Source organism: Chironomus tepperi, unplaced genomic scaffold, assembly GCF_022539635.2.
Source record: "Chironomus tepperi strain 1889 unplaced genomic scaffold, CSIRO-AGI_Ctep_v1 contig_335, whole genome shotgun sequence".
In the NCBI taxonomy this organism is placed as follows: Eukaryota; Metazoa; Arthropoda; class Insecta; order Diptera; family Chironomidae; genus Chironomus; species Chironomus tepperi.
The window spans coordinates 1,071,795-1,083,962 of NW_027226457.1; the positions used below are offsets into that span (position 1 = coordinate 1,071,795).

Below are 12,168 nucleotides of genomic sequence, written 5' to 3' on the forward strand. Positions count from 1 at the left end.
TGTAATCACATTTAAATAGTCTATACTAAGCAATGTGTGAGAATTGACAGTAAATCAAGCAATAAATCACTCAAAAATTAGAGGATTGATAAGAAAACATTAAGCCGGTCTCACGAAAAATTCACTCAACTCTCTCGAAGCCAAAAAACAAAAAAAAAGCTCTCCGCCGTACTCACAACGTTTCATATATGTTTAATGCTCTGCCACAAAAATGCTTTGTCGTTGACTGAATTTCATTCGAACAATTCAGAACTGTTGCGAGCGTTGAGTCGAATTGATCTTCATAAAGATTTCTCGTCCGCGCTTCAAAAAAAAATTATTTTTTTTATTTTTTTCTTTCTTGTGTCTTGTGAAAATAAGAAGAATTATTTTTTGTGTGTGCTGAATATAAAAAAAAATATTAAAAAAAAGTAAAGAAAAAATATAAAATAAATAAAATTAAAAGTGTTGAAATAACAAAAATTTCATTAATTAAATTTGCGAATATTGAAATTGTGTGAACTTCTTCAAGCATAAAGTCATTTCTAGTTTAATTTTAAAACACGACGAAAAAAAGCTATCAGAAAAGGAGGAAAAAATTCAGAATCTGGAATTGAATATTGTCGATAACTCTGGATGCAAAATATAAAATATAAAAAATTTTGTGTTGTTTCTCCTTACACAAGCGAATCTCGGATTTTTTTTTGTGCTGCTTAATAATTGAGTGTAGTGGTTTTTTCTTCTCGTGCTCGAATGAAATCGAAAGTGGAAATAAATTCTACGAATTTTGAAGAATTATACATTACTTACTATATGTTTTGAGTGTTCTGGCCAATAATTGTTTGACATAAAATAAATATACAGATTTTTTCAGAGTGTGATCGACTTGATTTAGACGACGATATGGAAAAATATTTTGAAAGAGAAGATTTTAGGCTAAAAGATTAATTAAGTTGAAGTGTATAGAGAAGATAATCGATAAAAAAAATACTGTGTAGAAAAAAAAAAACTATTTTTAACAGCATTTCATGTATCGCAAATTCTTATAGCAACGAGAAAAATTATTTTTGGATTCAGGAGCTTTTTTGTTTACATTTGAATGAAAGCAGAACGAAACATCGCGCCGCACAGCAGTGTTCGAGCAGACGGAAGATTATTTATTCATACATTGCAAAGAAATCATCTGATAAAAGGTTATTAATTTTTTTATTTTAGTTTTTTTTTTTGTTCTCCGCTCTTTTTTTGCTTGTTTCATATTTATCTGATTTTTTAAAGAGACTTGTGTGCTGGAATTGATACACTTTGTATTCTTTCTGTGACTATTTTCTTGACTTAGTTCGATAAAAATTGCAGATTTTTTTCATATTTAATTTTGTGAGTCGAAAGTGAATTTAATAAGTGTTAATGAATTAAAGCTCGAGGTAAACTGAGATTCTGTGTTAAAAAGTCGAATCTACTTCATATAAAAGTTCTAGTTCTGGAAAAAAAAATTAATGATATTTTTTCAGATTATTAATTTTCTCTCTATATAATTATAAAATAAGGTTCGTCCAAAATTACTAGCCTGAGCATTTAAATTGCAGGAAATGCAGGTCTATGGTTTTTGGCCTAACCCTACCGTTAAATATTATATTTTGCAAAATTCAAGACAAAAAATTAGTTTTAATAATTTTTTCAAAAATGAAAAATTTTAAAAAAGTAACTTTGTGAAATTTTATTCGCCTTTTTAAGAATTTGAAAAAAATATATATTCTCAATTTTTTTTTTAAATCAAAATTTTCCGAAATTCAATTTTTTTAAAAATTTAATTTTTCTGAAAATATAATTTTATTTGAAAAGTCAATTTTTTTTAAAAATTTCAATTTTTTTGGACTAATTCAAAAAACTAAATCTTGATTAAATTTCTTTAGGAATAAAGTTGAAAAAATTTTTATCTTGTAATGAATAACATTCAGATTTTTGAATAATTTTTATAATTTTATGAAACAAAAAATCAATTTTCAGAAATTTGAGTATAGAAGAAATTTCAATATAATTTCTTCAAAGATACTACAAGAATTTTTATAAGTTGTGAATATTTAAATATGTATGTTTACTGTGAGATTCTTTTGATTTAAACAAAACGTAAATGAAGTAAATTCCAAAGATAATGATTTGTTTTTATTAATTATTATTTTTTAAAAAATGAACTTTTTGAATTTGAGTTTAAAATAGTCAAGAAAGTTTGAGGAAAAAAATGAAATTATTTGGCTCTGATCTATATCTTGGAGGAATTAAAATCTTTGACCAAATTTTAATAATCCTCTTAATTTGCAAAATTTTAAGTACTAGAAATATTTTTTTGGGCAATTCTAATAGTCGACTTTGGATTTATATGGTGTAACAGAGACAAAATATCAAACTGATCCCCTACCCTGGAAAATATGATCCTATTTCACATAAATTTCGAGCTTTTTTTCGATTTTGAGATTTTAAAATTCTAAATCTAACACAGTCTGTGATTAAGCCCCTAATTTAGTAGATTAAATAAACTTCAGCATTATTAAAATATCAGATCACGACTTTTTTAAAAGATTTTTTGCATAATTTCTCACCTTCGACTTTTTTCATTTTTTTTTTTTTCATTCACATCCGGTGCAAAAATTTTTGCATGTCATTTTTCTTAATGATACCATCAGGTGATACCTTCATTCAGGTTTACCAACAATATCTCAATCTCTTATCTGAAGATATACAAAAATGCAAATTGGACCCCAATAATCATTGTTGGACTTTAAAGTCTGAAATTTTGACCCTGAAAATTCACTTTCATACATTTGAGTCAATATTTTTCATTAATTCTATTGTTCTCTATATTGACAGTTCAAAAAACTTCATTGCATTGTAAAACAGACTCTTGTTCTCTCTGCAAATATTTAATAAAGATATAACACACAATATCACATGCAATTCCATTCGTCTGTTTTAAATAAAACTCGATAATTTTCGCCAACACCAAAAAAATGCGTCATTATTCGCACGTAATGAACTTCTCCTGCGTATTTTTTTTTTAAAAAAAATACTACTTAAATATTACATAAGATGATTGAACTATAAGACTCACTACATATCTACACATATGTGTATTTAAATGAGCTCATATTTGTGAATTATTATTATTATTCTTAATATTATTTCATTTACGAATAAAAAAAAAGATGAAGAAAAAAAATTTTGGTGTATGAGTGGAGCACGAGTTTCAAGCAAGAGGAAAAAAAAATTAAATTTTGAGTATACTTGTGAGTAGTAAAATAAAGTAGTCTGAGAAGCATAAAAAAGTGAAGAAGTTCGCGACACGATGTAAAATTCGCAAAATAGACAATTTTTTACGGTTTGAAATTTAATTCTCGTACTCAGGCGATTATTTGAATAGATTTGCGCAGAGTTTTAAGAATGAAATTTTAGCAGGCACCTGTGGCATTTTTATGTTTGACAATCACAGTCATATATTGTTTAGTTCTGAGAAATTCACATGTTTCTCTGTGTATGAAGTTCGTGTTTAATTACTGGACAGTTTTTTTGCATAGGAATGCTAAAATTTGCTATTTTCTGGTGGTTTTTGCAGACTTGTTGGAGTGAATTTTAACACGGGTATGTGCTAAATTCAATAAATATAGCTCAAAACTTGAAGAAGTCTTTCAAAAAATGGTAATTTCCAGTGTTTATCAAACACAAATCACTACTAGGAAGCACATAGTAAATATTATTGACTTGATGGGAGTTCCAAAAATATAATAAACGAGGATTACAATTCTAAAGCTAGCCCAGACTCAGAAATCATTATCATAAATATTTTATCAACACAAAATCCCACAAAACAGCCGCAAAATAATCTCAATTCCAATCTCGACCTTTCAACCCATTCAGTTCTCACTTCCAAGAAGCACTAAACATACTAATTTCTCGATAAAGCTCCACATCAAAGCGATCATTTCCATCTTTTATAATATATCTTATTTGTTCACCTGCCGCGCGAAGAGGTATCGAATTTAAACTGACCAAAAAATGTTGAAAATATTAAATTTAATTTCCTGATCTGATAAACAGCAATATGGAAAATTTTAATCAAATTAGAGAGATGCCTTTTTGAATTTAAATTAATCTATTAATTAATTATAAAACTGAATATGAATTTAGTTCAAGTTTTCTTGGCCATATGCAAAAAATTGGCAAAAAATGTTCATGTTGATTTTTGGAATTAGAAAAATTAAAATTATCTCATTTTAACTAAAAAGATAGAAATGTTAATTTGATGACATTTTCAGCTACTCAGAAAATTTGAAAAAGGAAGAATTGCTAATGTTGCACATAAAGATGATAACTTTATGATGCGTAAAAGCATAAATGTCAAATTAGTTTGGAATGTTGAATTTTGTGTTAATAATGCTGGTTTATTGGAAATTGTCTTTTAGTGACTCGATTAAGGATTATTACGAGTGTTTTGATTGGGTAATAAGTTTGTTTATAGCCAATTAAGCAGTATGGATTTTGCATAAAAATGCTAAGATTTCTACTTTAGACAAACACTCACCTTATCTAATGCTTCTGTTGTATTTTTTTACAAATTTGTGATCAAATAAGCAGTTTGAACTTAATTCCTGCACTTTAAGCCTCAAGATTACCATAAATTTTACAAAAATCCGATTTTCCACTTTTATTCTCAAAAACCTTACAAATCCTTCGCATCATTTAGAACCTTAAAATTTCTGCATCAATAAATTCAAATTCTTAAAGATCGTTACAAACGCTTCAGGAAATCCATTTTTTATGAATCATAAAAATAGCATTATCATATCAAGTCTTAACAATTTCCTCAGTAATAAAAAATTCATTCACTTCTGCAACTTAGTATATATCTCAAGGATCAAAGCAAATCTAGCACAATGTCATTTCAAAAAGAAGACAAGAAATACTTAAGTGAAGAATCTTAATTCGCAACAAAGAAATACTTAATAAAATCCATGCCATGTTCGATATAATCGCATATAAATCTTCTCAATTTCATTGACTCTTTCGCATTTCGACTCATTCTCACTAGACTAATAAAAAGCATTTTTATGTTTTTCCTTAAACAAAACAAAAGGAAAATACTTTTATGTGTCGCATTTATCATCACAATATGAAGCTATCAAAAATGACGATAATAAAACTAATAATAGTGAAATAATTTTCCGGAAGAGAAGAAAAGCAAATAAACTATAGGGGCTGTTCATAAGTGATGGTTGACTTTATGAAGGTATTGGCATAGTACAGGGGCATATTCAATGGGACGGAGTTGGGGGAGGAGGTCGTCCATATATCAAGAAACCAAACCTATGGCAACGTTAAGTTTTATCAGGTCCTTCAGGCTTGCATTTCCTGCGTTTGGGATTCGCAGCTCTCTAGTTTTGTCTGCAGTTTCAAATGAACAGTCACAACTCTTCACGCATAACATCATTTCTGTATCCTCCCAAACAAAACACAACATTTCATCATCTTTTTATAGCATTGTTTATAAATGGTCATTCGTCATTGACTCTCTATTGCCGCCATAAAATCCATATTACAAGTAGTTACTATTAAATGACGCCTTTATGACTACAACATTCAATTTAATTTAATTCATGAATGCTCTCACTCCGACCGACCCGAGGAAGAAGAGCAAAAATTTCTTTTATTTATCTCAACTTCTTCTTATCCCATCATCCAGTTGTTTTAAAAAGAATTTTTTTTCAGCACTCAGAAATACAAATAGTTTTCAAGACAATGCGGCTATTAAAGGGAAATGTTGGTGCGATGAAAAAGCTTTTGTGTGTTTAAGAACGAATCTATTGAAATAGGAAAAAAAGAGAGATATTCTTTCATGTTCTAGGAATTGTTTGAATTAATTTACAAGTGATGATATTTAATTGAATGGAAATAGGAAGATAGAGAGGAAAAATAGTTTAGTCATTCACGGTCAGTATGAATAGTTTTATAGGTTTTTATCGGAATTTGTTGGTTTATTTTCTTTGTAGAAATTTATAGGGTGTAGAAATTTCAATGTGAATGCTGATCAGTTGGATCAATAGAAAATATTTCTAGAAATTGATGTGATGAGATCAATCAAGTTCAGTGGTGCACAATCTTTGTGTCGCGGCATTCTAGTGTAAAGGTGCCATGATCCGTATATCATATGGGGTTTCAGTCAAAGCTAGGTGTACCGTGAATCAAAGGTTGCCCATCACTGATCTAGATGAAAAGGCTTTATTAGTTTGAAGTTTGATGAAATTCTCAAAAAACTCAATTACTGGATGGATCAATTTGCAATAATTCAGATCATTTTATAAACAAATTCTCAAATTAAACAGCCGTTCTCTTGAAATTTCGTACGCAAAATAGCCATGAATCACGACAAAAATTAACTAAAATACAACAAAATAACAAAAAATTCATGGAAGCTATACAAACTTGATCCATATTGAATACTAAAATTTAATCTGAATTTTTATGATAAATTTCCAATAATCCAAAACTTTCAAAAGACGCCACAAAAAATTGCAATTCCCACTAATCCATCAAAAAAACCACGTCCAATATTATTTACAGTAAACAAATCATTTCACAGAACGGCACGCGACTTTTCAATCATTTAAGGCAGAAAAGATGTTTGTTCAAATCTCACATCTGGGTTAAAAAAATTCATTTTATCTCTTCTGAATCCCCCTCAAATCGTCAAGTATTTCCAACTCCTTGTTATTTATTTTTTTTCTCAGACTTAATTTTTGCAGCCGATATAAACCACAAGACTGTTTTACGACAATTTTATCAACGATTGAACGAGGAACGATGGAACAGCAGCAAAAAAAAAATATAATTCAGAACACGTTTCATCTATTTTCCAATACTCGATTGACTTTTAATATCTATCTGTGAGATTCGTTAAAAATGCATGGTTTGCGAGTAGACTCTTGTCGATTTTTTATAGATTTTTGTCTCAGGTGACATTTATAAATGAGGTCCATGAGTTATTTCAGTAATGACCAAAATCCTCTCTGTCTTTTATCGGTATATGCCTCTAGATAGAGCCCAAACCGTCTTCAAACACACGGGAAATAGTTTGGACAACACTGACCTAGTTGAACGAGGAACGATGGAACAGCAGTATAATTTAAATACTCGGATCAATAAACACATTTATAAGTGAGGTCCACCACTTCGGTCATTAGCAACCAACATCCTCTCTGCATTTTATCGGTATACGCATCTAAATAAAGCCCAAATCATCTTTTAACACACGAGAGACAGTTTGGTCTGCACTGACCTAGTTTACGCCTCTAAATAGGATCTACAGACATAATTTATAAACAACCCCTTAAGAGCTGATAAACGTGTGTGTTCAATCAATAAAAATTACCATTTTATGCAGCTTGTTTGGACTCAAAATTATCTCTTAATGCTGCGTTTTGCAGATTATATCGCCTTAATTTGAGGAAATATTCAATTCTTATGTAACTTAAGCCTTTTTATCAACGGATGTGTTTATTTGCCAATTGTCTGATTTCCTCAATGCCTTTATAGGCGCTTAATTTTGCCAAAAATAATAAAACGGATGTGATTTTGTGTCAATTACATACCAAACATTTTTTTATTAAGAGTCATTGATCCTTTTTTGGTTCTGTTGTGTCAAATTTATTTTTAATTCAATATATAAAATAAACAAAATATTTGCCTGATGTCGGTGCTTACACTGTGTGATGTTTATACTAATTTTAGCTAAAAGAATCTTAGCCAGTTATTGAGTGTTGGGTTTCAAAATCAATACAAATGTCTATTTCTAGCTCTTGCTGTTAGAATTTTTGAAATATGAGGTATCGGGTGTCTTGGAAGTCTTTATTTAGGTGAGGCTTGAGCTAGAACTGAGATGTCATAGAATCTCAATTGTCTAACTTCAAACAGAGCTGTAACAAGATTGTAGATGCATTAGACCCCATGCTATGACTCATTAACCCAATCTGAATAAGATTTCATATCCAAGAATCTATTCAACACATCTTATAGCACTTAACTAGTCAATCACCTTCCTCAACGAGAAGATTTGTCCCTAAATACTTTTAAATTACTTTAATTCCTCAATTAAATACTCTTTTACTAATTTAATCACAAATGTAATAAATCAAACAAGATTACGATTCCAAAAGGTCTCAGCAAAGATCATCACAGCCTCTATTGATAACCTTAATTGCCATAAAATTCTTCAACGTAATGACCAATATCACTATCATGATATCAGCAATTAAAATCCATAACTTTCAATCTCATACCTGAAGAATTCCTGTAGGTATATCCACGCTCTCATTGCGGCAATAATTCTTAAGTCTAACGAGTAATCATGATCATCATTTAATCTTCGATAAGATTCCATTAACTCAACATTTATGTACACACTTCTTTACGGGCTTCCTATGTCTACATCCATCTCACTCTCTCATTCTCCCTGCATCTGCACGTTTTCCTCGTTAAATTGTTATTTCTATTTCTTAAAAAAATAATAATAATAAAATTCTCATCATTTTTCTTCTGGTTCAATTAAAATCACTTAGACTCATTATTAAGCGGCTTAAAGTGGACTCATTTGAGATTCTTTTTACGATCCATTCACACCATGTGATTTAAATTCTCTCAACGTACACGAGGCAATGAAAGAATACGTACAGTGTATTTTTTTATATTTTGTAACTTCTTTTTTTTTCACTGTATATCAGTTGGGGTCGATTGGAAGTGATGTCGAGGGGATCTTAGGGATCATCCTGCATCCTCTGCAGCAGGCAATAGCTTCGTTTGAAATCTCTTAAGTCGCTTGCTCAATTCTGACAATTTTAGACATCATTTATGGATAGACCCCTTCTAGATCGCGCGAGTATAAACGTGGAAGAGAGAAGGAGCTTGTAGATTTAGAAAGATTGGAAGAAGGAGGAAAAAATGGAAGAAAATTAGGTTCGTAAATGCTAAAAAAATAAGAAAACATTAAACATTTTTTTTCGTACTTCTCTCTCACTTCAAAACGTAGAAACCGGCTACAAATTCCATTTGAATTATGTTTATTCTAAAAATCATCACCACAAGTAACTCGTACAACATCACTCTCGCAATTCTTTTTATTTTCCTTCATTTCTTACTTTCAAATGAATATTTTACGAGAGACTTTTGGATGTTTTATTTATTGTAGCTGATTTTTTGTAGAAATCGAGAGTCAGTTTGGATTCTAGTTAAGCTTAATTTATGTGATTTTGATGTTTTTGGAGATGAAATTTGTTTTTGTTATGGATTTTTTTGTCTATGGTCACGTGTAAGGAAGGAAATATTCATATAAATGTAGAGTTTTTTGATCTATGGTGGTCTATGTGTTGGGATTAATGATGCAATTGATGATATTAAGATGAAATCAGAGATCTAGGCAGCAATGGGTCAGGAAGCTGTAGAATACAATAGTATAATGGGAGACTGAGCAATCCCATGGATGTCGGTTGTCGAATTTTCGCGTTACCATAGAATAGTCCCAAGGTCACCAGAACATCTACCGATCCTCCCATCATAACTCATCAAACTAAAGCCATCATTTCTTCTGACAATTCGCATGATACACATTAACATACCTAAATAATGCCTTATAATAATCTTACAAAAGAACAATGCCCAAATTTTATTAATAAAATGATATCAATAACTCCAAAAAGGGACGGGTCTTTATGATTATTATCTATTCATATCCAAAAAATAAGAAAATTGACCGAAGCTATAACCAAGCCTAGATTTTTTTTTGTCAGCTAAGAGGTTTGGCGGGTCATTCTGTCAAGAAGATGAAAAGAAGCAATTTTAATGAACAGAATTAGGTCGTTTGGAAATATAATAGCTGGTGATAGAATTTTTAGTACTTTGGGTATTTCAGCCCCGACCCTGAATTTTTGAGGATTGGCGAAATTTTATAGCGAAATTCTGAGCCAAAAACTGCGCCAATTCCATTTCCGATCCCATCAAATTCATCAGATATATTACTTCTTTTGTTACTGTTTAATAATTTTTCCTGTACGAAATAAGAAGCACAATTCACCAAAAGAAGAACAAACTTATGAATGTGTAATGGTCATCGGTATGGCCAAAATACAAATGCCTTAAAAAACAAATATGCAAATGCGTGATTCTTTTCATTTTCTTTTCTATTATCGTCGACTTTTTTATTGTTGTTGTTGCCGCCGTTGTCGTCCGTTGTTCTCTGATTTATTTTGCATACACATTTGTCGTTCTTGTCTTCTTCGCACATTGTTTGGAGATTTTAGCGATAAATCAACGAAACACGATCTATGGAGAACCTGTGCAGCTGATTAATATTTGCTGGAATTTATGGGTTAAAATGGAAAGGAAAAAGATTCTGCTAATTAAATTTAGTGGTTATTAACCCCTTGTGAATTGGACTTTCATTAGTGCTGATAATTTTAATGATGTGCCTTAGGATTGACGACTATAGTCAAAAAATTGACAAAATTTCTTCAAAAATTGTCTCAAATTTTCAATGCACGTCAATTCAATCCATCAAAAATTCAACCAATAAATCTGCCAAAATCTCTCTACAGGAAGGGTATGGCACATTTATTCATTAAATAAAGACATCATCGCGAACAGAATTGCTCATAAATTCTCGAACGAGAACGAGCAAAAAATCCAAAATTATTTTTTTTATCAATCAAGCGAATTTCAAGGTTCATTTCGCGTGCTATTCCCGAATTAGACAGCGATCGATTGAGAAACAGAGAGAGGGTATAGATAGAATCTTTATGATGGAATATAAAATAGAATTTGCATATTTTATAATGAATTTTAATTCTGTTGTCAGCTAATAAAAATGCATGATATAGATCCTGCTCTGTAATCTGTGATGCGTGTGATAGTTTTGTGGTGCAGATTGGTATTTAGGTAGTGCTTGATGGGGGTTCTAGTTTACCATCTGACTCCGTTGCTGGTTTTGACACCTAGATTGTACAAACTCTCTGTCCGGACTTCTTCCGGATAATTTTCGGACTTCTTCTTTCCTTATCTTGTTGACATTACTGATCAATTGTGACTCATGACCTCCCTTAAATTGGCCTCCTTCTAAGAAGATGATCTTGACGTCCATTTCGCTAAATACGCACCCAAAAAAGTGAGTCATGTCTCACTGCACTCCACAATTTTCCAATCCACTTAAGAAACATAACAAAAAATAAAATATTGAAGGTCGTTTCCAGCTCTGCTGTTCAAATAGAAAAGAAGATTTTTTATATGCAAAACGTGCAAAAAATCTTTTTTGTTTTCTGTTCTGCTTGACTAGAAAAATTATTATTCTCTTGCAAATTGGATTTTAAGTACCCAAAAAATATTGAATGAGCTCACAATTGTGGAACTAAGAAGAAAGCAAAATTTTCGGCATCAAAATCAAGAAATTTATTCGTTTAGATCCGAAATGAATAGATAAGCAGCTTAAAGATCTGATTGAAAAAAGAAGAAGCTTCAATAATTTTAATTAATCTACAAGAATTTCAGGTTTTCATCAACAGGATCACAAATGACCCAAAAGAATTTCACATTTTAGATCTCTCAAAAATTTTCTCAGTCAATTTTCCTGCTGCGAGATTAAAAAAGAATCTGTACTTGTATTTCTTCCATGCCATATCATTTCATCGCGAGAGTTGTAATAAGTTTAAGCGAGACATAAACCAAATGCCCCAGTAACATATCTTAAGATGTATTCAGAAAATATAAGTGAAAATCTTTTTTGTTTAAAAGATTTTTTTTCTCTGTCGATTTTCATGAGAAAAAAAAAATTTTTGTTTAAACTTTTTTTTTGTGAAAAAGTGCAGTTGCCACTTGTAGTTGCTATGGCATTTCTTCTTTAGATTTGATGAGGTTGAATTGAGAGAAATTGGATTGCGAAAGATTTGATTCAGAATTACGTGAGTCACCGATATATTAGTCAAAATGGGTCGATAGCAGATTGGTTTCGTTCTTTGGGACTTAATCATTGCACCGTAAACGTGGTTGCCTCCCTTTGTATGCTTATGGCAGTAGTGTTGTCAAAGGAGTAGTTAGGATCCCACCATTAACTATTAGTATAGTCATTAGCTCAAAAACGATATTCTTAGTAGAATACCCTCATCT

General features: G+C 30.7%; 1 protein-coding gene across 4 annotated transcripts in view; it reads left to right on the top strand.

Moving 5' to 3' along the window:
• The first annotated feature begins 237 nt into the window (after positions 1-237).
• AdamTS-A (ADAM metallopeptidase with thrombospondin type 1 motif A) overlaps positions 238-12,168 on the top strand; it is an 88,472-nt gene continuing 76,541 nt past the window's right edge. For all 4 annotated transcript variants that reach the window (XM_070644032.1, XM_070644035.1, XM_070644034.1 and 1 more), the window contains exon 1: positions 238-1,172. The gene's annotated coding sequence lies outside the window, so the exon portion shown is untranslated. The remainder of the gene's footprint in view (positions 1,173-12,168) is intronic.